This window comes from Vombatus ursinus, unplaced genomic scaffold (assembly GCF_900497805.2).
Source record: "Vombatus ursinus unplaced genomic scaffold, bare-nosed wombat genome assembly UNPS02014770.1, whole genome shotgun sequence".
In the NCBI taxonomy this organism is placed as follows: Eukaryota; Metazoa; Chordata; class Mammalia; order Diprotodontia; family Vombatidae; genus Vombatus; species Vombatus ursinus.
In genome coordinates this window covers 17,733,677-17,760,778 of record NW_020954548.1, presented here as the reverse complement: position 1 = coordinate 17,760,778, position 27,102 = coordinate 17,733,677, and the positions used below count along the sequence as shown (strand labels likewise).

The window sequence follows — 27,102 nt, the reverse complement described above, 5'->3', positions numbered from 1 at the left end:
ATGAGATCTGGGGTCAGAGAGGTAACCGGAGCTCATGTTCCTGAGACTGGTGCGGTGCTGGATGGAGCTGTGACAGGCTGGGGAGGAAGCGGGGTGCAGGGAAGTGGCCAGAGCGAGCGTTCCCTAGGCAAGGACTGTGCCGCTTGGAGGGGGACGGCAGAGAGCGAACTCTCTCTGTCTAGCCTCCTTCTTTAGGTACTATGCCGACCCCAGACACCTCCCCCCGGTATCTGGACCTGACTTCCTGAGTCACGTATGCTCCCTAGGTATAACACCAACCCCAGACACCTCCCCCTGGTATCTGGACCCGACTTCCTGCGTCACGTGTACTCTATGCACTAATCCCTCACGCCTCCTTCTAAGTATCTGGGACCCACTTCCTGTGCCACGCATGCTCCCTTTGTCTGGACACTAGCTGGACATCCCCTTTTTGATATTTGATCCTCAACGAGTCACTATGGGCGGGCTGAGGAGGAGGGACGAAGAAGGTACTAAAAGGAGCTGCAGGGAGGGGGGGGCGGAGTTGGCTTTTGTTCCTGCTCACGCGTGTGCCTTCCTGCCTGGCCTTGCTGTGATGATTATTGAATAAAGTTCAGGTTTTTGCACCCCCTGATCGGCTCGCTTCTGGTTTACCCAGGTGGCCTCCGATATACGTGAGTATGACTCTGGTTGGCTGATTTGGTTGAAAGAGTGTGCGAGGTTTGTACCGGCACACTGTTCCAAGCTTCGGGGGTTTGTACAGCTGTTTTCAGAGATACTTCTAGGGCCCTGTAAATTTTCAGGTCTTCCAAGGTGCTATGATCAAGGGCAAGGTGTTTACTCCTTTCCTGGTCTGTGCTCTGGTCTATGAGTGACCACAAGCAGTCTTTTCTGTCTTGGAACTGTGAGGAGGATACCCTCTCCATCACCACTTCAAGCTCCACCACACCAGTGCTCCTCCTTGCCCCAGGACTGCCACCTAGAACTATGTTGGGTCAAATTCTTTAGCGCAGAAATGGTGTGTTGTGATATTGGGGTCCCAGAACCCCTAAACCTCAACATTTTGGTGACTCACATGGGCAAACTGCCTAACCCCAAGTTCTTCTCTAGCCAAGACTGTAAGGAATGTAAACCTCTCCTCCCCCTTTCTTGCTCTGCTCTTGGGGTCACTCTCCAAGCACCAAGGCTTTGGAGGTGCTTTTCAGGCAGACAGTTACAAGGTTGTCTTGCACTCGGCTTGATGCTCTCAGGCTCACAGTCCACTGGGTCAGTTCAAGGTCATGGACCTGGTACACCTTCTGTAGCATAGCAGACAAGGACAGACTCCATATCCGGAAGTGTATTTGAAAGTGTATACCCAATTCTGTCTGTTCTCTTGGCGGTAGGAAATTGGGGAAAACTGCAGTTGCTTTTTGGTTTACTAAGGCTTACTTACTGACTTTCCTCTACACTCCTGAATCTTTCTTCATGGAGGTTACAGGGAAAAGTTAGAACAGCTAAAAATATCTTCACAGATTCTGAAGGTTTTGTGATTGATCATTAAGGAATTTTGAAACTCCTCCTTACAACCCTGGTCACTCCTTTCTCCCACTCCCCTTGAATCAAGATGGTATCTGTTAACCCCTTCATAGGAGAAGAGAGTTTAACCCTTTACCCCTCACCTTTGATTTCACTATTCCCCACCTGGGAAAAGAGGGACGGAGGAGGGGCATCAGCCATAGCAAGGGCTCCCCTGGCAATGACCTTGGGCCCTAGGGCAACCTTTACCTAGAAGCATCACTCAGATTCAGCTCATCCTGCTCAAGGTAAAGAAGCTATCCTTCAAACTTGGGTAAGCATGATCTTTTAAATTTATAGTTTTAACTATTAATGATGACATATTGATTCTGTGTCAAGTAATTTGGAAATGCATTTAACAAAACTGAAGTCACCTGATTGGTAATGGATTTGTTTCAAGTTTCAAATCAGTGAACTTTTTGTATCAGTTATGTCAAGCAACTTTTCATAATTTGTTTACTGCTAAAATAATTTGGCTGTTGTTGGTTATTGTTTTAATGTGTAAACTAGCCAGAAAGCTTGTTTGGGTTATATGTGGCTTGCTGAGAATTTCCAAGTGTATAGAAATCTCTAATGATTGGCTTTTTACACCAGGACAAATTTAAGTTTGAGATGTAAATCCTGGAAAAGTTTTTCCTAAGCTGTGATTAATGAAACTTGCTGTTTGAGGTAAAAGCTCCTAGAATTTTATTTTGAGTTGTCTGATGAATCATACTCCTTCAATAATCAATAATCCACCATCTGAGAGGAATGCCACAAGCTACTCAGAATGTAATACTGGTGGGAAGTCAGCACTGGTAAAAAGCTGAGAGGACAATTTTAGTCTCAGTCTAGGATGGGATCCTCCTGGCTCAGTTTCTCCATTATATTCCTTTGAAAGGGAATGTTATCCATCTGGCTATTCCTGAGTCTGGCTATGAGGTGGATTTGATAATTGCATGGTTGGAAAACTGAATTATCTGAATCCAAACAGAGCTAAAGATGTTTTATCCTGTCATATCTGGGCCCTGCACTTTTTTGTGTTCTTTTTTCTGTCAGATTTGTGTATGGGCCATTCACCTACAGTCATAGCAAACAGTGGGTACCAGCCAATATCTCCCCATTGTTCCCTAGATGTAGCCTGTGCTCGGTTCCAGTCAACCTCCTCTTTGGGACCCCCCTGGAGACAGAGAAAACTCTACACCCCTTGCCAGCAGGAAGCAGTTTCAGAAGCTGAGACCTTTGACCCTTACACCAAAAGAATTTGGGTCCCATTTGTTTGAGGGGGGAATAAGGGGGTTGGGATCTGGACTCCAGAAAGGAAAAACCCTAGACTTTCCCACATGGACAAATCAATTAGCCTTTCATTGTGGCTACACCCAATATCCCAATTCTGTTACCCTTAACCTAACCCTCCCCATGGTCCCTGGCCATTTCCCACACTTAATCCTAGGTAGGCTCCATTGTCCAGATCCCAGGAGTTCTGTTCACCCCAGCTTACTGGGCACTCTCATTCAGATCTTCCTTAAACCCCTCCTCCAGTCACCTCAAACTGCTTGGCCACTCCTAGATCCCTCCCACAGACTTTCTGTATATAAGGTCCATCTGGTCTCCATTATGGTGCTTAGATTCTTAAAATCTAGCCACTGCTCAGATTCTTAGAATCTAGCCAATACCTCACAATCTTGGATTCCTCAAGAGTCTGGCAATATGATGGATCTTTAATAAATCTTGTCTTTGGCTGAAAAAAAAAGAATGGAGTAAATAAAAGCACTGAAGAATTCATCAAATCCACTTTACTTAACCTTTTTCCTCATAATAATTTCTGGATACAGTTATTTGTACATTTGCAGTGTCTTTCTGAAATATCTAGTTGACATGGAGGATAGAGCATGTGAATTAGAGTCAGGAATATCTAAGTTCAAATTCTGCTTCAGACATTCACTAGTTATACAATCCTGAGAAACTCCTCCATCCTCAGTTTCTTCATTTGTAAAATGTGGAAAAAAATAGTAGCTTCCTCTCAAAATTTTTGTGAGGATTAAATGATAATAATAATTAGCATTAATATATCATTTTGAGATTTGCAAAACACTTTATATATGTTACCTCATTTGATCCTCACAATAACCCAACTTAGCTGCCATGTATAAAATAATTTGTAAGCCTTAAAATGTTTTATAAATACTAGCTATGTCATCACCATCATCATCATCATCATCATCATCATCATCATTATCATTTTATACTTATTGAAGGACCAATTCGACAGGCTATGCAACTAACTACCTATAAAAGTTATTCATCCACTTTTTTGTTTGTTTGTCCTATCTCCTGTTTTTTTCATAAACTGTACTCATCCATAGATCTGACAAGTAAATTCCATGTTCCCTTAAATTATTTATCATATAACCATTCATATCTAAATCATTTATGTATTTTGACCTTAATTTGGTATCTGCTGTGAGATGCTGATCTATGCCTAGTATCTGCCAAACTGCTTACCAGTTTTCCCAGAAATTTTTGTCAAATATTGAGTTCTTACCCCAAAGGTTTAGATCTTTGTATTTATCAAACACTAGGTTACAATGAACATTTGCTCCCATTTATTGCATACTTAAACTATTTTACTGATCCATTACTGTTTCTTAGCCAGTACCAGATTGTTCTGATTATTCCCGCTTTGTAATATAGTTTGAAACCTGGTGTTGCTAGGCCACCATTCATCACAGCTTCTGTCCTTGATTCTTTTAATATTTATGACCTTTTGTTCTTTCGGATAAATTCTGAAATTTTTTTCTAGGTTTATAAAATAATTTTGGGTAGTTCGATTGGTATATCACAGAATAAGTAAATTAACTTAGGTATAATTGTAATTTTTACTATATTGACTCAGAATACCCATGAGCAATAAATATTTCTCCAATTGTTTACATAAGTCTTTATTTATGTGAAAAGTGTTTTGTAATTCTATTCATAGAGTCAATTGTTTGTCTTGCCACAAAGAGTCCCAAGTATTTTATATTGTCTGAAGCTAATTTAAATAGAATTTCTCTTTCTACCTCTTACTGTTGGGTTTTGTTGTTAATATATAGAAATACTAAATAGTTAAGGGTGAGTTGGTTATCATATCCTGCAACATTGATAATGTTATTTTGATTAATTTTTAGTTGACTCTTTAGAGTTCTTTAAATATGCCATCATATGATCTGCAAAGAGTACTAGTTTTGTTTCTTAATTGTCCACTTTTATTGCTTCAATTTATTTTTCTTGCAATTGCTATAGCTAGTATTTCTAATACAATGCTGCATAATATTGGTGATAATGGATAGCCTTGCTTCACCCCTGATCTCATTGGGAAGTCTTCAAGTTTATCCATATTATAGATAATCTTTCCTATTAATTTTAGATAGATACTACTTATCACTTTAAGAAAGGCTCCATTTATTCCTATATATTTCTAGTGTTTTTCTATGTCACTTGATATATTCATGATTTTTTTGTTATTTATATTGTCAATTATGCTTATATTTTCCCTGATATTTAACCAGTCCTGCATTCATGGAATAAACCTGACCTGGTCATAGTGTATGATTTTTCCAATATATTGCTGTAATCTCCTTCCTAGTGCTTTATTTAAAATTTTTGTAATGATATTCACTAAAGAAATTGGTCTATAGTTTTCTTTCTCTCTTTTTGCTTTTCCTGTTTTAGGTATCAAAACCATATTTGTGTGAAAAATTAATTTGATAAGTGTTTTTAAATATTTGTCTTTAAAAAGTTTCTATGATATTAAGTTTAATTGTTCTTTTACTGTCTGGTAGAATTCACTTTTATATTCATATGCTCTGGGGAACTTGTTTTATGGATCTCATTTATGGCATGTTCAATTTCTTTTTCTAAAATGGGATTATTTAAATATTCTATTTCTTCATCTTTTAATCTGGGAAATTTGTAGATAGGTAGATAGGTAGATTGATAGATAGATAGATAAGTGGATGGATAGATAGATAGAGATGGATAGATAGATAGATAGACAGATAGATAGAGATACATAATTAAACTATCCATCTGTTTCACTTAAATTAACAGTTTTACTGGCATATGATTTAGCAGAATAATTTTTTAAAATAGTTATTGGTGGTACATTCATCCTTTTCAGTTTTATACTGATAAAATGGTTTTATTTTGTCTTAAATCCAATTAAACCAAGGTTTGTCTTTTTTCCCCATAAAACCAGTTCCTAGTTTCATTTATTCAATTTTTTTTCTAAGTTAAACTTTAGTATTCTCTCCTTTCATTTTCAGGATTTTCATTTTGTTATATACTTGGAGATTTTTAATTTGCTCTTTTTCTGGCTTTTTTTTTAATAAGTTGCATGCCTATTTTTTCTCCATTTTATTGATGCATGCATTTAGAGACATAAATTTTCCCCTAAATACTGTTTTGACTGCATCCTACAAGATCATTTTTATGTTGTCTCAGTTGTCTCAGTAGTTATTCTCTTTAATAAAATTATTGATTGTTTCTACACTTTGTCCTTTGATCCACTCATTCTTTAGGAGTTCATTCTTTAGTTTACAATTAATTTTAATTTATGCTCCATGGTCCTTTATAGAATATAATTATTATTGCATTATGTTCTGAAAAGGGTACATTTAATATTTCTGTTTTTCTGTATTTGGTTGTTAGGTTTTTATGTTTTGGTTTGTTTGTTTTTTTGCTTTCAATAGTATTTTATTTATTCCCACAATTACAAATCAAGAAAATTTTTAGCATTCATTTTTACAAGATTTTGAGTTCCAAATTTTTCTCCCTTCTGGCCTCCCTCTTTTCTTCTGAAAAAATGGTAGGAAGATTGATGTAGTTTATACATATGTTATCATGTAAAACATGTTTCCATAGTCATCAAGATTGTGGAAGAAGAAAGAGATAAAAAGTAAAAAAAAAAAGGAGAATAAACTAAGTGAAAAAAATGTTTTAATCTGCATGCAGAGTCTGTCAGTTCTTTTTCTGCATATAGATAGCATTTTCCTTCATCAGTCCTACGTACTAGGTTTTATGTTTTAATACAAGTTTAATTTTGGTGAAAGTGCTATAAGCAGCTGAGTAAAGAGTGGACACCTTTCTATTCACATTCAATTTTCTTCAGTGTTCTATCGTATTTAATTTTTCTAAGGTCTTACTAATTTAACTTTTTTTTCTTATTTATTTTATGGTTAGACATATCTAGCTATGAGAGGGGAAAGTTGAGGTCCCCTACTATTATTTTACTATTTTTCCTCTAATATATTTAATGTTTTCTTTAAGAATTTGGATGGTAAGTCATTTGATGTATATATGTTTAGGACTGATATTACTATACTGACTATGGTGACTTTTACTGAAATGTAGTTTCCATGCTTATCACTTTTAATTAGGTCTATTTTTTGCTTTTGTTTTGTGACCATGATTGGTACTTCTACCATTTTTGCTTCAACTTCTGTTCCAGACCTCTATTTAACTCTGTGTATTTTTCTCTGTTTCAAGTGTGTTCTTGTAAACAACATATTACTGAATTCTGGTTTCTTTTTGTTTATTTAGTACTTCCTTTTCCCCCAGCTATATGTAAAAACAATTTTTAACATTTGTTTTTAAAACTTTAAATTCCAAATTATCTCCCTTTTTCTTTCCCCACCCCTTCTCATTGAGAAGGCAATCAATTCAATATAGGTTATACATTTGTAGTCATGCAAAACATTTCCATGTTAGTCATGTTGTGAAAAAAACATAGATGGGGGGAACCTCAAGAAAAATAAAGTTTTTTTAAAAAAGTATGCTAAAATCTGTATTCAGACATCATCAGTTCTTTCTCTAGGGATGGATAGCATTTTTCATAAGTACTTCAGAGTTGTCTTGGATTGTAGTATTGTTGAGAATAGCTAAGTCATTCACAGCTAATCATCTTACAATATTGCTGTTATTTGCACTTTGTATCAGCTCATGAAAGTCTTTCCAGGTTTTCCTGAGAGCATCCTGCTCATCATTTCTTATAGCATAATAGTATTCTATTATAATTCCATCCAACAATTTGTTCAGCTATTGTCCAATTGATGGCATCCCTTCAATTTCCAATTCTTTGCCTCCCATAAAAGAGCTGTTATAAATATTTCTGTACACATAGGTATGTTTCCCTTTTTTAAAAATTGCTTTTGGGATACAGACCTAGTAGTGGTATTTGCTAGGTCAAAGGGTATGCATGGTTTTATAGACCTTTGGGCATAGTTCCAAATTACTCTACAAAAAAGTTGAATCAGTTCACAACTCCACCAACAGTGTATTAATGTTTCATTTTCCCACACCCCCTCCAATATTTGTCATTTTCTTTTTCTGTTTTACTCAACCATCTAATATGTATGAGGTAGCATCTCAGAATTGTTTTAATTTGCATTTCTCCAGTCAATAATAAGTCAGAGAATTTTTCACATGACTTTAGATTGCTCTGATTACTTCATCTGAAAACTGTTCATATCTTTTGATCATTTATCAGTTGGGGAATGGCTCTTATTTTTATAAATTTGAGTCAGTTCTCTATATGTTTGAGAAAAGAGGACTTTATTAGAGAAACTTGCTTCAATTTTTTTCCACAATTACTATTGCTACCTGTATTTCCCTCCATCCTATTTCTCCTCCCGTTTGTTCTATTCTCTCTCTCTTTTCATCCCATCCCTCCATAAAAGTGTTTTGCTTCTGATTACCTCCTCCTCCAATCTGCCTTCCATTCTATAACTTCCCCTTCTCTTATTCCCCTCCTATACTACTTTCCGATAGGGTAAGATTGATTTCTATACCCAAATGAGTATGTATGTCATTCCATCTTTGAGTCAATTCTGATGAGAGTAAGGTTCACTCATTCCTCCTCAAACCCCCCCCTTTTTCCCTCCACTGTAAAAGCTTTTTACTTTCCTCTTTAATTTGTTAGTTTACCCAATTCTAATTCTCCCTTTTCCTTTCTCCCAGCACATTCCTCTCTCACCCATTAATTTTATGTTTTTAAATATCATCCCTTCATATTCAACTATACTTGTGCCCTCTGTCTATATATACTTCTTCTAACTGTTCTAACAACAAGAAAGTTCTTAATAGGTACAGATATCATTTTCCTATGGAGGAATGTAAACAGTTTAACCTTATGAAGTCCCTTATGTTTTCTTTTTCCTGTTTACCTTTTTATGCTTCTCTCAAGTCTTATATTTGAAAGTCAAATTTTCTATCCAGCTCTGGTCTTTTCACCAAGAATGCTTGAATATCCTTTATTTCATTGACTATCCATTTTCCCTCCTGAAAGATTATATTGAGTTTTTTTGGGGTAGGTGATTCTCAGTTGTAATCCTAACTCCTTTGCCCTCTGGAAAATCCATAGTCCAAGCCTTCCTATCCTTTGATGTAGAAAATACTAAATCTTGTGTTATCTTGGCTGTGGCTCCACAATACTTCAATTGTTTCTTTCTGACTACTTACAATATTTTCTCCTTGACCTGGGAACTCTGCAATTTGGCTATAATATTCCTAGAGTTTTCTTCTTGGGATGTCTTTCAGGAGGTGATCACTGGATTCTTTCAATTTCTATTTTACTCTCTGGTTCTAGAATATTAGGGCAGTTTTCCTTGATACTTTCTTGAAAGATGATGTGTAGGCTTTTTTTTTTTGATCATGGCTTTCAGGTAGTTCAATAATTTTAAAATTATCTCTCCTGGATCTATTTTCCAGGTAACTTGTTTTTCCAATATGAGATTTCTCATTATCTGCTATTTTTTTCATTCTTTTGGGATTGTTTTATTGTTTCTTGATTTCTCATAAAATCATTAACTTCAATTTGCTCCATTTTAATTTTTAAGGACATTTTTTCTTCAGTGAATTTTTTTACCTCTTTTTTTTTTCATTTGGACATTTCTGCATTTTAAGGCTTTCTTCTCTTCGTTGGCTTTTTGGACTCCTACATTTGGCCTAGTCTGTTTTGTTTTTAAGGCAGTATTTTCTTCAATATGTTTTTTTGTCTCCTTTACCAAGCTGTTGACTTGTTTTTTCATTATTTTCTTACAACACTCTCATTTCTCTTCTTAATTTTTTTTCTCTACCTCTCTCACTTGATTTTCAAAATCCTTTTTGAGTTATTTCATGGCCTGGGACTGATTCATATTTTTCCTGGAAGGCTTTGGATATAGGAGTTTTGACTTTGTTATCTTCCTCTGGGTGTGTGTTTTGATCTTCCTCATCAACATAGTAACGTTCTATGGTCAGAATTTTTTCTATTGTTTGCTCATTTTCCAGTCTCTTTCCTGACTTTTAACTCTTTATTAATGTAGGACTCTGCTTCCAGTGTGGAGGGTGCACTGTCCCAAGCTTCAGGGGTTTTGTGCAACTCTCTTCAGAAATACTTATAGGGACCTATAAATTTTCAGTTCTTTCAAGGTGGTATGATCTAATGAGAGGTGTATCTACTATTCTCCCTTCCTGTGCTCTGGTCTGTGAGTGACCACAAGCCCTCATTTCTGCCCTGGAACTGTGATGAGGGTCCCCACTCCACTGCAGCCACAAGCTCTGCTTGTGCTCATCTTTGCCCTGTGACTGCTACCCAGGACTGTAACCTAGATCTTAGTACAGGCAAAGTAACAAAGTCTCTCCTCAGTGCTAGTAAAGAGATCCCTGTAATCTTGTTCTGACCAGTTCTTCAACCCCATTACCACCTGTGGGCTAAGACCTCTGAAAGTATCTGCCGCAGGTGCTGATTCAATGGCCCCCAAGACCTACTCCTCGTTTGCTGTGGCTGGTTAGGTGGTGGTGTGGCCTATGCCGGATTGTGCTTGAATCTCACTGAAGTGTGACAGACCTTCCCTGCTGACCTTCTCAGTTTTCTTTGGCTGGAAAATTATTTCATGCTATCCTTTTGTGGGTTCTACTTCTCCATAAATTTTTATGTCATTATTTAAAAGTGTTCAGAGTGGTTTTAGGGAGAGCTCAGGCAAGTAGCTGTCTTTTTTTCTGCCATCTTGGCTGCCGGAATTCTAGTATTTAACCCATTCTGGTATCTATTTTCATTTTGGGGGTGGATTTAATCCATTCACATTAATAATTACGTGTAATTACATTTCCCTCTATCCTATTTTCTTTTGCTTATACTTTGTTTTTCTTTTTTAACCCTGTCCTTCTTCTGAAGTCTGATTTGCCTCTGACTACAGCCTTAGTTTGACTGCCCTCCCTTTTGTCACTGCACCCTCCCATTTTTATCATTTCCTCTTACCTTTCCACTTCCTTGTTGGCCAAGACAGATTGAAAGATTTATATCTTCAATTGAGTATGTGTTCATATATATGTGTGTATGTGTATACATATATACACACATATACACATATATACACATATATACACACATGTATTTATGTATATGTGTATTTGTATGTATCTATGTATATGTATGTATGTCTATATCTATATCTATATCTAGACACACACATACATATAATTTTTTCCCTCCAACAACTCTAATACTGACAAAGGACTAATGAGTTATAAATATCATCTTTCCATGTAGAATGTAAACAGTTCAATATTAATAAGTCTCTTATGATTTCTCTTTCCTGTTTACATCTTCATGTTTCTCTTGAGTCTTGTATCTGAAAGTCAAATTTTCTATTCAGCTCTGGTGCTTTCACCAAGAATGCTTGAAAGTCCTCAATTTCACTGAATGTCCATTTTTCCCCCTGAAGGATTATGCTCAGTTTTGCTGGGTATGTGATTCTTGGTTGCAATCCTATCTCCTTCACCTTCCAGAATATTATATTCCAAGCCCTGTGGTCCCTTAAGGTAGAAGCTGCTAAATCTTGTGTTATTTTGATTGTGTTTCCACAATATTTGAACTGTTTCTTTCTGGCTGCTTACAATATTTTCTCCATGACCTGGGAACTCTGGAATTTGGCTACAATATTCCTAGGAGTTTTCCTTTGGGGATCTCTTTCAGGTGGTGATCAGTGAATTCTTTCAATTTCTATTTTGCCCTCCGCTTATAAAATATCAGGGCAGTTTTCCTTGATAATTTATTGAAAGATGATGTCTAGGCTCTTTTTTTGATCATGGCTTTCAGATAGTCCAATAATTTTTAAATTCTCTCTCCTAGATCTATTTTCCAGGTCAGTTGTTTTTCCAATGAGGTATTTCACATTGCTTTCTATTGTTTCATTCTTCTGAATTTGTTTTACAGTGTCTTGATTTCTCATAAAGTCACTAGCTTCCAATTGTTCCATTCTAATTTTTAAGGAAGTATTTTCTTCAGGGAGCTTTTGGACTTCCTTTTCCATTTGTCCAATTTTACTTTTTAAGGCATTCTTCTCCCCATTGGTTTTTTGTACCTCTTGTGTCATTTGAGTTAGGCTATTTTTTTAAGGTGTTATTTTCTTCAGTATTTTTTGGGGTCTCTTTAGCAAGCTGTTAACTGGTTTTCCTTATTTTCTTGCATCACTCTCAGTTTTTCCTCTACATCTCTTATTTGCTTTGACTTTGTTGTCTTCTTCTACTTGCATGTTTTGATCTTCTTTGTCACTAAAGTAAGATTCTATGGTCTGAGTTTTTTTTTATGCTGCTTGCTCATGATCCCAGCCAATTACTTGAGTTACAAACTCTTTGTTATGGTAGGGGTCTGATTCCAGTGTGGAGAATGCACTGTTCCAAGCTTTGGGGATTTTGTGCATCTCTTTTCAGAGATACTTCTAAGGACCTGCAAATTTTCAGTTCTTCCAAGGTGCTATGATCAGGGGCGAGGTATTTACTCCTTTTCTGGCTTTTGCTCTGGTCTATGAGTGACCATAGGTGCTCTTTTCTGTCTTGGAATTGTGAGGAGGATTTCCTCTCCACCTCTACTACAAGCTCCACCATGTCTGGGCTCCTCCTTGCTCCACGACCACCACCCAGAACTGTGACCCAGACCCAAGCATAGGCAAAGCAAGGGAGTTTTGCACCAGCAAAGAGATTCCTGCAATCCCCCTCTGATTAGCCACCCAATTCCCCGTCAGTCTGTGGGCCAGAAGCTCCAGAGGCAGCCGCTGCCCCAGGGCCCCACAAAATACTTCTCTCTCACCCAAGACACAGACTTTTCCTATTGACCTTCTAATTGTCTTTGGTGATCATCGGTTGAGAAGTCTGGAAACTGCCACAGCTGCCTGTGATTCAGTCCTCTGAGCCCTGCTCCAGGTTTGCTGAGGCCTGCATGCCTACACAGAACTGTGTTCCTCTTCCAGCCTGGCATGATATACCTTTCTGATCAACCATCCAGGTTGTCTTGGGCTGGAAATTTGTTTCACTCTGTCTTTTTGTGGGTTCTGGGACTTCAGAATTTGTTTAGAGCCATATTTACAGGTATTTGGAGGGGTTTGTGGGAGAGCTCAAGCGAGTCACTGCTTTTACTCTGCCATTTTGGCTCCATCCCCCTACACAGCATTTTCTGCTCCACTCTAAAAACTCTTTTTTTATGCCTCTTTAATGTGAGATAATTTTCCCTATTTTTCCTCTACTTTCTTTCTTTTTCTTGGGCATCTCTCTTTTTCATTGATCCATTTATTATTATATCTTTGCAACATAATCAACTCATTTTATGTGCCCTTTGTCTATACAAAATCATTTTAACTGCTGTAATAATGATAAATTTCTGAGAATTTATATGTAACATCCTACCAATTAGGAATATAAACAGTTAAACTTTATTCAGTCCCATATGATTTCTGTTTTATGTTAAGCTTTTTCTCCCCTTTCTATTGTGTCATATTTGAAAATAAAATATTCTATTTAGTTCTGATCTTTTCATCAGGAGTGCTTGAAAGTCCTCTATTTTATTAAATATCATTTTTCCCTTGAAGACATATTTAATTTTGCTAAGTAGATTATTCTTGGCTGTATTCCTACCTCTTTTGCCATCCAGAATATTATATTCCAAATGCTCTGCTCTTTTAACAATATCTGCTAAATCTCAAGTGATTCTAACTGTGGCTCCATGCCCTTTGCATTGTTTCTTTTTGACTGCTTGCAATATTTTCTCTTTGACCTAAGTGCTCTGGAATTTTGCAATTATATTTTAAGAATTTTCGTTTGGGGATCTTTTCCAAGAGGTTATTGGTGGTTTCTTTCTATTTCTATTTTACCCTCTGGATCTAAGATATCACAGCAGTTCTCCATGATGATTTCCTGAAATATTATGTCTAGCCTCTGTCTTTGATCATGAATTTCAGGTATCATCAGGTAGTACAATAATTCTTAAATTATCTCTTCTCAATCTATTTTCCAGGTCAGTTGTTCTTGTTTTTCCGATGATATGTTTCATATTTTTTTCATTCTTTTGACTTTGTTTGATTGTTTCTTGTTGTCTCATTGAATCATTATCTTCAATTTGTCCAATTGTAATTTTAAGGAATTATTGTCTTTGGTGAGATTTTGTACTTTTTTTTTTCACTTGACCAATTCTATTTTTAGGGAATTCTTATATTCAGTGAATTTTATGTCCTTTTCATTTATTCTTTTCTTCTTTTTAAGAATTTTTTTCTTTAGTGAATTTTTGTCCATCTTTTACTATAAGGTCAATTTTTTTTTTACTGCATGTTTTCTTCAGTATTTTTGTGCCTCTTCTATGAAACTGTTAATTCTCTTTCCATAATTTTATTGCATCATTCTCATTTTCTACATTTTTTCTCCAACCACTCACCTCTCTCTTTAACTCTTCCAGAAATTCTTCTTGGCCTTGTATGCAATTAGCATTGCTTTTTGAGGCTTTGATTTTAACTGTTTTTGCATTATCTTTTGAGTTTGTGTATTGGTTTTCCCTGTCAACATAGTAGCTTTTTATGGTCAAGGTCTTTTAGTTGTTGTTATTTGTTCACTCATTTTTCAAATTTATTTCTTGACTTTGAACTTTATGTTAAAGTTTGGTTCTGCTCACTTGGGGGTGAGGAGGCACTTTCCCAAGTTTTAGGCTTTTTCATGCTGCTTTTTCAGAGATAATTCTGGGGGCCTGCAAAATTTTAGTGCTTCCGAGGTGTGATCTGTGGACAGGTGTGGTCACTGCCCTCTTGATTTGTGCTCTTGTCTTTACAAAGGAACTGCCCCTGCTAATCTACAAGTCTAAATATTAGCACCCTTCTTTGCCATGAAATTGTGATCAGGGCTTCTGCTCTCTTGTGACTGACCCCAAGCATTCCTCCCTCCATCCTCAAACTATGCCCCACAGCTGTGTAAGAGCAACAGAGTTATCAATCAGCACCAGGTATGCACAATTCAGGCAATGGATCCCATGTAATCTCTTTCTTGTGATTTGTCTGAACCCTTTACCTTCCTTGGACTGAGAGCTCCTGATGATGCTGCTATTGCCGCAATTGCTATTGCTATCACCACAATTGCTATTGCTATCACCACATGTATCCACTTGAATGGGAGTTCACCCTAGTGTTACAGACCTCCCCTAAAGACCTCTTAAGTTTTCTTAGGCTGGAAAAATATTTAATCTTGACATTTTGTTGGCTCTGCCCAACATATCTTCTGCAAACATTTCCTGTTGCCTATTAAGTTATAGATATGGTGGCACCTCAGGCATTGACTCAGAAGTTATAGCAGTTTAGGTCATTACAATTTCTGTAAAGACCTTCATGTTGAAGATGCACAAATTCAATACTTCATTGTTCATTTTCCCCCTGACATATCTATTAAAATAAATAACTAAAAAGAGGTAATATTTCTCCATCAAAATTGTACAAATTCCTAAAAATATAATTACCCCTTGAGTTCCATTTTACCCTGTTTTCTAATGGGGGGGATTATTTTCTTCCCTGCCAATATCTCCTGGAAATAATTGCTAAGGGCTTTTGGAGGTTCTCATCTTTCCAATGATAAATTGTCACTCTAATGGTCTGTTTAGTCAGCTACATATCCCAGCAAAGTCAGGCAAACTGAAGGATTATGAGGCAGATGCCAAAATTAATTTCCTTTGTAAAATATGGTGACATTTGCTCACTAATTTACTACCATGTCATTTTGGCAAAAGAATTGACTAGGAAGATCCCTTTTTGTTATTAATTTACATAATTTGAACTTGTTTTCTCTTCATTAACTTACTTAAAGAGCACTAGGTAGACCTTTTTTCCCCCTGAAGGCCAACTTCTGATGCAAACTTAATTACCCTAAAAACTATTCAAAATAGTACATAGCCAACTACTGCTGTGAACAAAGTTCAATCTTAGACATTCCCTCTCTTATTTACTCAGAAATGTTGTTTAGCATAGGATTTGGAGAATTATGTATTTCTATACTTCTTGTGGAAGCACAGTTTGAATGGAAAATATAATAGACTGATCACAGAAGACCTGAGGTCTTCTGCTACTTACTACATATAAGAGTTTAGGAGACCCAGTGATTAGGCAAACAATTTTCTCTGGGCCTGTTACTTTATGTATAACCTGATTGCTTTTGCCTAGTTCTGTTATAATTCTTCAAGCTTTAAATCCTGAGGCAAAAATATTTGGTTCTGTTTCAGTCACCTAACCTAGCTAGTTTGCTCATACCCTGGGTAAGAGCAATAGCATAGACTGAGTGAGACTCTTATTGGACGGCCAATCACATATCTTGAGTTATATTGCTAAAGCTCCAGAGCCAATTGACTGATGGGAAATTCACTGCTATGTGCATCCAGAGAAAAATTTGATACATAGATGTATAGATATGTTAATATACCTATTTTTGTCTAATGGTAGCTATCTCTAGGCAGGATGGGGGAAGGGTGGAAAAAATGGAGAAAAAAAAAGAGAAATATCCACAATAATTTTATTATATATTTAAAAGGACTAGCAAGTTGTTCATAGTAGATTTGAAGTTTCATGTAGAATCATCTTTTTTATTGCATTATGTTACTGAAATGCTTGTTTCATTCCATAAATAGGTATTAACGTAATTTTTTTTAAAAAGAGGACAAAAATAAGGAATTTAATTTTAAGGAAGAAGTCAGTTATAGAATTGTCAAAACAGAACGTGGAAAGGTCATCAGGTCAACTTGCTAATTTTTCATTTTCAAAGAGAATCAGTGACATCACAGGCTGAGGTCCTGATTTGTAAAACAAAAGTCAAGACGATTTTGATGGCCTTGGATTATGATGGATGACCTTGTTGTGTTTGATGTCTGACCAAGCTCTGAGCATGCCATAGAGCCTGGTTCAGCTGCTTTCATGGCCATTGAAACAAATTGTTCTCATCTGTCCATTTCACTGGGTGAAGTCTTCATATGCTTGGGGTAGACATCCTCCTTACTCACTGACAGGTTTAAGGCCTGTCAATTACCTTCAACCTGGTTTAGACTATCAGCCAAAATGATATTACTGGGGTATGGCCACTGCATATGCTACATCTTCTTGGAGCCACAGGTTGGAGCTGAGTGCTAGGCAGACATCAAAGGTGGATGAGAAGCCCTGAAAAGTGCTAGGCAAATTCTTACACCAGAGGTGTTAGTCCTCTCATATACCCCTATAGTGAAACTGGTCAACACTTGGATACCTGGTCAGAAGCAGCCAACTGAACAGAGACAGCAATGAGTTCCAGATTAGAGACAGAAATAGAGTGAAGGGCTAAGTAAGCTAAGAATAATTTGGAAAATCAGGAGAACTGTTCAAATTTCTTTCACTTAAGTTAAATGGTAACTACTTGAATATTTTAAGCTAGAGTACATTCTGCCAACTTAACCTTCCTGGTGATTTGCCAGCTCACTTCTTTTTTCTGAATGTGAGGCAATTTTATTAAGGGTATCACAGAAAATCTACTTCCATCTTCCAAAAATCTAGATGGTTTGGTGGATAGAGCACCATGCAGAGAGTCAGGAAGATATGTTTGAATACTGCCTTAGATTTGTGGTCTTGTGCAAGGCATTTAGCCATTCTTGGGTTCAGTTTTGACATTCAAGAAATGGGGAACATGGTAGTACCTACCTCCCAAGATTATTGTGAAGATCAAATGAGGATACACACATATATACACATGTATACATATATGCACATGTATATTATATGTATGTGCACATATTATATGTATATGCACATATAATACATATACATGTGTGCATATACAAATATACATTCACACACATATATAATACTTTGCAAACTTTAGAGCACTCTATAGATTATCATCATCATCATCACCTCCAAAAAGGTCTTTTAATTTATTCTGGCTCAATTTTCCCAAGTATAATATCGATTAGGATAATGTGGTTGTGCAGTGGATGGAGATATGACTTGGGAGTTAAGATAACTTAGGTTCAATTCTACATCCAATATTTCCTGGCTTTTCAACCCTGGAAGACACTTAACCTCTCAATGCCCCTAGACAATTCCCAAAAGTTTTAAGCTAAAGAGCAGGTATGTATTAGGCTGGAAAGAGGGAGGAGGGTAGATGTTTTTAGTATCCTCATACTAATCACAAGAAAATGACCAGGCAGACCATACAGTGGTCCTCTTTCTCTGCCATATGTACTAAATATGTAAATTCCTTTGATGTGGGGATCCAGTGCCATGGCCTGGCAGACTAGTTGCCCCCTAAAGGTCTTTTGTAATGTTTGCTTTACAGGCACATTGGATCACTTACTTTTACAGCAAAGAGTGCAGATCGAGTTATCCTGTCCCCAAGATCACTGCCCAGATGTCCATCTTGATACTGCATTGCTCTTGGCTAATTTTAAAAATGTTTTTTACAATTACATTTACACATTTTTAACATTCATTTTATTTCTAATTTTGAGTTCCAAAGTCTCCCTGCCTTCCTTCCCCCCACTCATGACAGCAAGAAATTTGATATAGGTTATACATGTTCAATAAATCAAAACATGCTTGCATATTGGTCATGTGAAAGAAAACACAAAACAAAACACATACACATGAAATAAATAAAAAAGTGAAAAATAGTATGCTTCAATCTGCATTCAAACAAAGTTCTTTCTTTGGAGATAGATAGTAGTTTTCATCATGAATCCTTTGGAATTGTCTTAGAACTTTGTATTGCTGAGAATAGTTGTCATTCACAATGGATATTTATATTACTATGAACAATCTTTTCCTGGTTCTGCTTACTTTACTCTGCATCAATTCATGTAAGTCTTTCCATATTTTTCTGAAGGCCTCTTGATTGAACTTTTTTATATCATGATAGTATTCCATTACAATCATATATCACTTATTAAGACATTCTCCAACTGATAAGCATCCTCTCAATTTCCAATTCTTTGCCACCACAAAAAAAAACTTCTATAAATTTTTTTTTTATATAAATAGGTCCTTCTCCTCTTTTTTAAACAAAATTTCTTTGGGATACAGATTTAGTGTTGGTATTGCTTAGTCAAAGGGTAGGCACAGATTTATAAGCATTTGGGCACAGTTCCAAATTGCTTTCTTGTATGTTTAGATCATTTCCCAATTCTACCAACAATGCATTAGTGCCCCAGTTTTCCCTCATTCCCTCCAACATTTATCATTTTCCTTTTCTCTCATATTAGCCTTTAAGTCAAAAATACTTGAGTTCCACTGCAGCCATCTGAAACATAGTAGCTGTGTGACCTAGGCAAGTCTTTTAATCCTACACTGCCCCCAGATACATCAACATCAAGGGAGGGATTTCTATACTTTATCACACTAATGAAATCACAAATCCAGAAAAGAAAAAGAAAAACAGAAACAATATTTAACACTTGTCAGTTTCCCAAAGTAATATCTAGGTAGGAAGGTGAGCATTTCTGCTCCTGAGGTAAATGCTAGGCTCCCCATAAGATGGAGAGGCATCCCAGAGTGAGAGTGGTGGAGAGTGAGAAGAGGAATATTAAGACACTTTCACAAAGTACTGTAATTCCTCTTCTGAAAAGCACTTATTGTCTTAACAAGGCAAGAAGTAGACCCAGCCTGTTATCTGACATGGTCTCAAAGGACTTGCATCTCAAGGAGGAGCCCTGAAGGGAATAGGTCTAGAGATAGAGCTGGTATCAATGACAGGCAATGAGTTAACTTTCTGAGACCAGCCTTACCATGCTCTTCTTACATTTGAATGGAGATGGAGAAAAGGAAAGGGTTGGGGACCATGAGATCCTCCTGATCCAGACATGTATTTATAAGGCCCATTTGGAAAGACTACGCAAGACTTAACTTGGGCATACTGAGCAGGTGGGGTAAGAGCATGCATAAAGAAAAACTATCCTGCATGAAGTAGGAAGTGGCTTAGTATGGATATTGCCAGTGTAGTTTCCTACTGAGTTGAAAATTAATCCTGCATGAAACAGAGTAAGTCAAATTACCATGCAATTTACATAATTGGGTATAGAGTTCTCATGTGGCTGAAAACAAACAAATCTCTAAATTTGTGAATTCCATGTCCAGAAGAAAAGGAGCATATCATCTTTTGGTAGCACTGATTCTGGGCACCAGATCTAGAATCCTGAGGGGGTTCAGTCAGAGAAGAGGCACAAACTAAGAAAGTTCTAGGACTAACCATACCTACACTGACATGGATGAGTCTTGTTCACTTTCATGATTTCTAGAATTGTGTAACATTTTGAGATACCGTCCAAAATTAGCCAAGTTTCACTGACTAAGAAATAGAGTAATGGATCAATGAAATGGATTAACTATACAATACATGGTGGTAAATGTTATACAGTGTTTGATAAACCTAAAGATCCAAACTTTTGGGACAAGAAGTTACTATTTGACAAAAACTGCTTATAAAGCTAGAAAACATTTTAGCAGAAACTAGATAAAGACCAAATTTCACACTGTGTACCATCATATCAAAATGGGTAAATACTTTAAACATGAAGGGTGATACCTAAAGCAAATTTAGGGAGTATGGAATAGTTTGTCAATTAGAAGACATAGAGATCATTATTAGATAAAAAATGAATGATTTTGATTGTATTAAATTAAAAAGGTTTTGTAAAAACTAAACCAATGCAGCCAAGATTAGAAGGTAAATAGAAAGTGGGGGATTTTTTTTTTTTTGCAGCAAGTATCTCTGATAAATGCATCATTTATCAAATATATAAAGATCAGGGTAGGTCATATTTCAGTAATAATAGAGTGCTTGCAAAGAATTCAAATTTCTGATAGTCATGCAAGGGTATTTTAGTAGTATTCTCAAAATGATGTTTTATGACTGTAAGTCATGGTAATTTTTAAAAAACAAATATCAGTTGAGGTCATAAGCAATGGAAAAATACGATGGTTTCAAGCAGGCTTCAGTTTATTATCAATGATAATATCCATGAAATAAGCAGTTTAAAAGACATTATCTGCAACATATTTCTGGTAAAGACAGTAGGCCACTCATTTAGAGCAAATTAGGAATGATAGATGTACAAGTGAAGTACTCTACTGCTATTTATGAATATTAAGTTTATCAGAAGACTGTTAGCTTGTTAGAGAAATCTTCCATGAAGTATTAAAAAAAAAGTGGACAGGAATCATACTGGATGAGAAGACATGGGCAGATTTCAATCAGTACCAATAAAGGAGTACCCAGATCCATGTAAATATCACAGATGAAAACAAAACAAAAAATTGGCTAGATTGAGATGAATACACCACAATCAAATTAAAACTTTAAAATAAGTTTAAATTATTATTTTGATTGTGTTTGTCATGTTTTCTGAGGAATTAAAATAATGATTTCCAAAGAATAGAGAAGTGTGTGGTGCAAATTAGGCTACCATAACACATTACAAACAAGGAATTACAAAGAACTAAAGTAAACAATATCATCTAAGAAATATATTAACAAAATAGATGAATCAGTCAATAAACATTTTTTTAAAAAAGAGTGTTTGATTTTATTTTTTCTGAAGTCCTACAGAAACAATTTTAATATTTTTTTGAGTTCTGAATTCTTTCTGTTCTTCCTCTAAACCTTCTTTGAGAAGGCAAATGCTTTGATATAGATTATAGATGTGTAGTCATGCAAAACATATTTCCATATTGGCCATGTTGCAAAAGAGAACACAGTTCTGACAGTTAAAAATATTCTATGTCCTTCTAATTTGTTTATGATATTGCCCTTTATACTGAAAACATATACTCATTTTGACTTTATCTTAATGTAAAGTGGGAGGTGTTGGATTATACCTAGTTTCTCCCAAGCTGCTTTCCAGTTTTTCCAGCAATTTTTGTCATACAGTGAATTATTTTTCCCAAAACCTTGGAACTTTGCCAAACATTAGATTATGATGGTAATTTACTAGAGTATATTGTACACTTAATCTATTTCATTGATTGACCACTCTATTTCTTAGCCAGTACCAGACTGTTTTGATAATTACCACTTCATAATATAGTTTGAGATCTGGTACTAGTACTCCACCTTCCTTCACATTTTTTCATTGATTCCCCTGATATTTTTGATCTTTTGTTTTTCCAGAAGAATTTTAATATTTTTCTGCATCTATAAATTATTTTTGGTAGTTTGATTGTTCTGGGAATAAATAAGTAAATGAATTTAGGTAGAATTGCTATTTTAATTATATTGGCTCAGCCAAACCATGAACAATTAATATATTTCCAGTTGTTTAACTCTGACTTTATTCATGCAAAAATTTTGTAATTGTGTTCATATAGTTCCTGGGTTTGTCTTGTTAGGTAGATTCCCAAGCATTTTATATTTTCTACAGTTATCTTAAATAGAATTTCTCTTTCAATGTCTTCCTTCTGGACTTTATTGGTAATGTATAGAAATGTTAATGATTTACATGTATTTGTTTTATATCCTGCATCTTTGCTAAAGTTTTAACTTATTTCAATGAGATTTTTAGTTCATTCTCTAGGATTCTCCAAGTATACCATCATGTCATCTGCAAAAAGTAAATTTTGTTCCCTCATTGCCTATTCTAATTACTTCGATTTCTTTCTCTTCTCTTATTGCTGTAACTATCATTTCTCATACAATATTGAATAACAGTGATGATAATGCATATCCTTGCTTTACCACTTACTTCATCTTATTGGGAAGGTTTCTAAATTATCCCCATTATAGATAATACTTGCTGTTGGTTTTAGATAGATAGCACTGATTATTGTAAGGAAAGCACCATTTATTCCTATGTTTTCTAGAGTTTTTAATAGGAATGAGTGTTCATCTTTTCAAAAGTTTTTTCTACCTCTACTGAGACAATCATATTTTTGTTGGTTTTATTATTGATATGATTAAATATTCTAATAGTTTTTCCAATATTAAACCAGCCCTGCATTCTAGGTACAAATCACAAATGGTCATGGTGTATGATTATTGGAATATATTGCTATAATCTACTTCCTAATATCTAATTAAAATTTTTACATTGATGTTGATTAGTGTCTATAGTTGTCTTTTTTCTATTTCTGTTCTTCCTGGTTTAGTTATCAGTATATCTGTGTCTTAAAAGGACTTTGGTAAGTCTCCTTTGCCTATTTTCCAAATAGTTTATAAGGTGGGGCAGCTAGGTGGGGCAGTGAATAGAGCACAGGCCCTGAGGTCAGGAGAACCTGATTTCAAATCCTGCCTCACCAAACACTTGACACTTAACTAGCTGTGTGACCCTGGGCAAGTCACTTAACCCCAATTGCCTAAAAATAAATAAATAAATAAATAAAATAATGCACTATTTATTTTTTTTAAAGTTTATAAGGTGTTGGAATTAATTGTTGCTTAAATGTTTAGTAGAATTTACTTATGAATCCATTTGGTGCTAAGAATTTTTTCTTAGGGAGCTCACTGATGGGTCGGTTCAATTTTTTCTAAGATTGGTTTATTTAAGTATTCTATTTCTTCTTGTTGATCTGGTCAATTTTAATTTTTTTGTAAATATTCATCCATTTCACTTAGGTTATTGGATTTGTTGGCATATAATTAGGCAAAATAGCTCCCAATAGTTGTTTTAATTTATCTTCATTGGTTGTTAATTCACCCTTTTCATTTTTGATACTGGTAATTTGGTTTTCTTTCTTTTTTTTTAATAAAATTAAGCAATAGTCATTTATATAGCAATAGCAATAGTTGTGTTTTTATCCCATAAAACCAGCTCCTACTTTTATTTTTAGCTCAATTGTTTTCTTATTTCAAGTTTATTAATATCTCCTTTGATTTTCAGGATTTCTAATTTGATGTTTAATTGGGGATTTTTAATTTGTTCTTTTTTCTAGTTTTGTTTTTTTTTAAGTTGCATGCCAGATTCATTGACCTGCTTTTTCTTTATTTAATTGATGTAAGCATTTAGAGATATGTTTTCCCCTGAGTACTGCTCTGACTACATTCCATAAATTTTGGTATGTTGTCTCATTGTTATCCTTCTCTTTAATGAAATTATTGTTTCTGTGATTGTTCTTTGACCCACTCATTCCTTAGGATTAAATTATTTGGTTTCCAATTAATTTTTAATCTATGCTTCGATGGCTCTTTATCAAATGTAACTGTTATTGCATTAGTCTGAAAAGGGTGCATTTAATAGTTTTGCTTTTCTACATTTGGTTCTGAGGTTTTTATGCCCTAATATATGATCATTTTTTTTTTGTGAAGGTACCATGCACAGCTGAGAAAAAGATATACTTCCTTTTTTTCTCATTCAATTTACTCCAGAAGTCTATCATATATAATTTCTTTCTAATTTTTTCTAAATTTTCTTTGGAAAATTTCTATTTTTTTTTCTAAAATTCTACTCTTCTTAAGTTTTCTCTTGTTTATTTATTTATTTTTTTTTGTTTGATTTATCTAGCCCTGAGAGGGAAAAGTTGAGGTCCTCGACTGGTATAGGTTTATTGTCTATTTCCTCCTGTACCTCATTTAACTGTTCCTTTAAGAATTTGGATACCTTACCATTTGGTGCATATGTTTAATATTGATATTACTTCATTGTTTATGGTACCTTTTAGCCAAATTTAGTTTCCAGGCTTGTCTCCTTTAATTAGATCTATTTTATTTTTGCTTTCACTTTGTCTGTGATCATGATTGCTACCCCTGTCTATTTTTTTTTACTTCAACTAAAACATAATAGATTCTGCTACAGTTCTTTATTTTTACTCTGTTTCTCCATTTCAAGTGTGTTTCTTGGAAACAACATATTGTCAGATAATCCATTCTGATATCCACTTCTTTTTTATGTGTGAGTTCATCCCATTCATGTTCATAATTATTATTGCTAACTGTGTAGTTACCCCTCATCCTATTTTTTGCCTGTTTTACCCTTCTCTTATTCTTTCCCATTCTACTCACTCTCTCCTCAAAACTCTTGGCCCATTGCTTTCCTAAATCGGTCCTCCTCTCTATTCCCCTCTTCTCTTATGCCCTTTCCCTGCTACTTTGTTGTTGGGTAAAATGAGTTCTACACCCAGCTGAGTGTGTATGTTATTCCGTGTTTTGGCCAATTCCAATGACAATGAGGTTCAAGCATTGTCTGCCCCACCACCACTTCTCCCTCCACTTTAAAAGTTCTTCTTTACATTTCTCTTTTATGAGAGATAATTTTCCCCATTCTTCTACTCCATTCCCCCTTCTCCCAGTGTATCTCTTTCTCACTACTGAATTTTATTTTTTTAAAAATCATCGCATCCTACTCTCTTTCTATATATAGTCCTCATTACTGCCCTAATAATGATAAGGTTCTTAGGAATTACAAGTATCATTTTCCCATAAAGGAAAGTAAACAGTTTGACCTTACTGAGTCCCTTATGAGTCCTCTTTCATGTTTACCTTTTTATGCTTCTCTTGAGTCTTGTATTTAAAAATAAGATTTTCTTTTTGGCTCTGATCTTTTCATTAAGAACGTTTGAGAGGGTTCCGAGCGGCGGTTGGCGGGAATCCCGCTAGAATCGAGGCGGGGGCCATGATCCCTCCAGAAGGAGGCAGCGGCGGACTGAGCGGCCGGGCCCGGGGCCAGGACTCTCCCTCCCACCCTCAGAACGAGCTCGGGGCCCGACGCGGGGCCTGCTGCTGGACATCCGCACCTCGGTGCGCCCGGAGCCCTTCCAGGAGCGCTACAGCCTGAGCTCAGGCCGCGAGCTGGGCAGATGCAAATCTGCAGTGGTAAGGAAGTGTGTCAAGAAAGATTCTGGTAAAGAATTTGCAGTAAAATTCATGAGAAAAAGAAGAAAATGCCAAGAGTGCCGGATGGAAATAATTCATGAGATTGCAGTCCTAGAACTAACCCAGGACAATCAGCAGGTCATCAATTTACATGAAGTCTATGAAACCTCGTCAGAAATAATCTTAGTGCTGTAATATGCCGCTGGAGGTTAGATTTTTGACCAAAGTGTAGCTGAGAAAGAAGACTCCTTTAAAGAGAAGGATGTGCAGAGACTCACGAGGCAGATTGTAGAAGGCGTTTCCTTTTCACACACCCACAACGTGGCTCATCTTGATTTGAAGCTCCAGAATATCCGCCGGACAAGTGAATGTCCATTGGGTGATAACAAGATTTTGTTGACTCGAGAATGATGGAGAGCAGTGAGGAGCCCAGAGAAATTATGTGAACACCGGAGTATGTGACCCCGGAAATCCTTAGCTATGATGCCATCAGCACGGCCACCGACGTGTGGAGCATCGGGGTCTTGGAGTATGGGGATATCTCCCTTCCTGGGAGATGATAAACAAGAGACTTTCCTGAATATCTCCCAGATGAATATCAGTTACTCTGAGGAGGAGTTTGGGGAGGTGTCAGAGGCAACTGTTGACTTCATCAAAGCGCTCTTAGTTAAGAAGCCGGTGGACCGGGCCACCGCCGAGGAATGTCTGAGATGGCCCTGGCTAGCACAAGACAGCAGCCCAGAGCCTCCCTTCTGGGTCAAGAGTTTAATGGAAGAGCCCAGTGGCGCCCAGGAAGAGGAAGCTTCTGTGGCCAAGGCCAAGGTCGAGAAGCCAGAAATGGAGGAGTCGATCGTGGTGGCTTCCTATACGTTGGGGCCCTGCCGCCAGTCGGAGAAAGAGGAGAGGGATCCCAAGGCCATCTCCAAGCGGTTCAAATTCGAGGAGCTGCCACTGCTTCAGGAGGTGCCTGGAGACTTCATTTACTGAGCAGGGTCTGAGGTTTAGGGCTTGGCTGTGCTGAGTCTCCTTTCAAAAATACCTGTGTCACTTATAGACCCGGGCTCAGATGTCCAGCGTCCCGAGGAGGAGTCTCCTAGGCCCAGAGGGCAGTCAAGTGAAGGTTGGGGTGGCTGTGCCAAATTCAGTTTTTACTGGGCTGGCTATTCAATCACGCTTAGCGAGCAAAGGTGTCCACTCACTAATTTTATCTGGAGGAGGCTGGTGTTTGCACTTTTGTTTTTAATACACTTGGTCCTGCTCTCTTTTTCACAAAGACTCTATACAAAAGCGTTTGTTTTCTAGGGAAATGTCAAGTGCCAATGACCACTTGAGAGGAGTTTGCCTTAGACATGTGCATCGCCCATGAGGCATTCATTGCTTTAGGCTTGAGGGAGTCCATTTCAGTTTAGACTTTTTTAATTTAAAGGCACAAGATCTTCCATTGGTTCCTTTTTCTAAGAGATGGAATGGCAGCCAGTATGGTTTAACAGTTGTTGGGCTTTTATTTTG

The 27,102-nt window shown here is 36.4% G+C and overlaps 1 pseudogene; it reads left to right on the top strand.

Moving 5' to 3' along the window:
* LOC114043835 lies at positions 1-26,580 on the top strand (annotated as a pseudogene).
* The last annotated feature ends 522 nt before the right edge of the window (positions 26,581-27,102 follow it).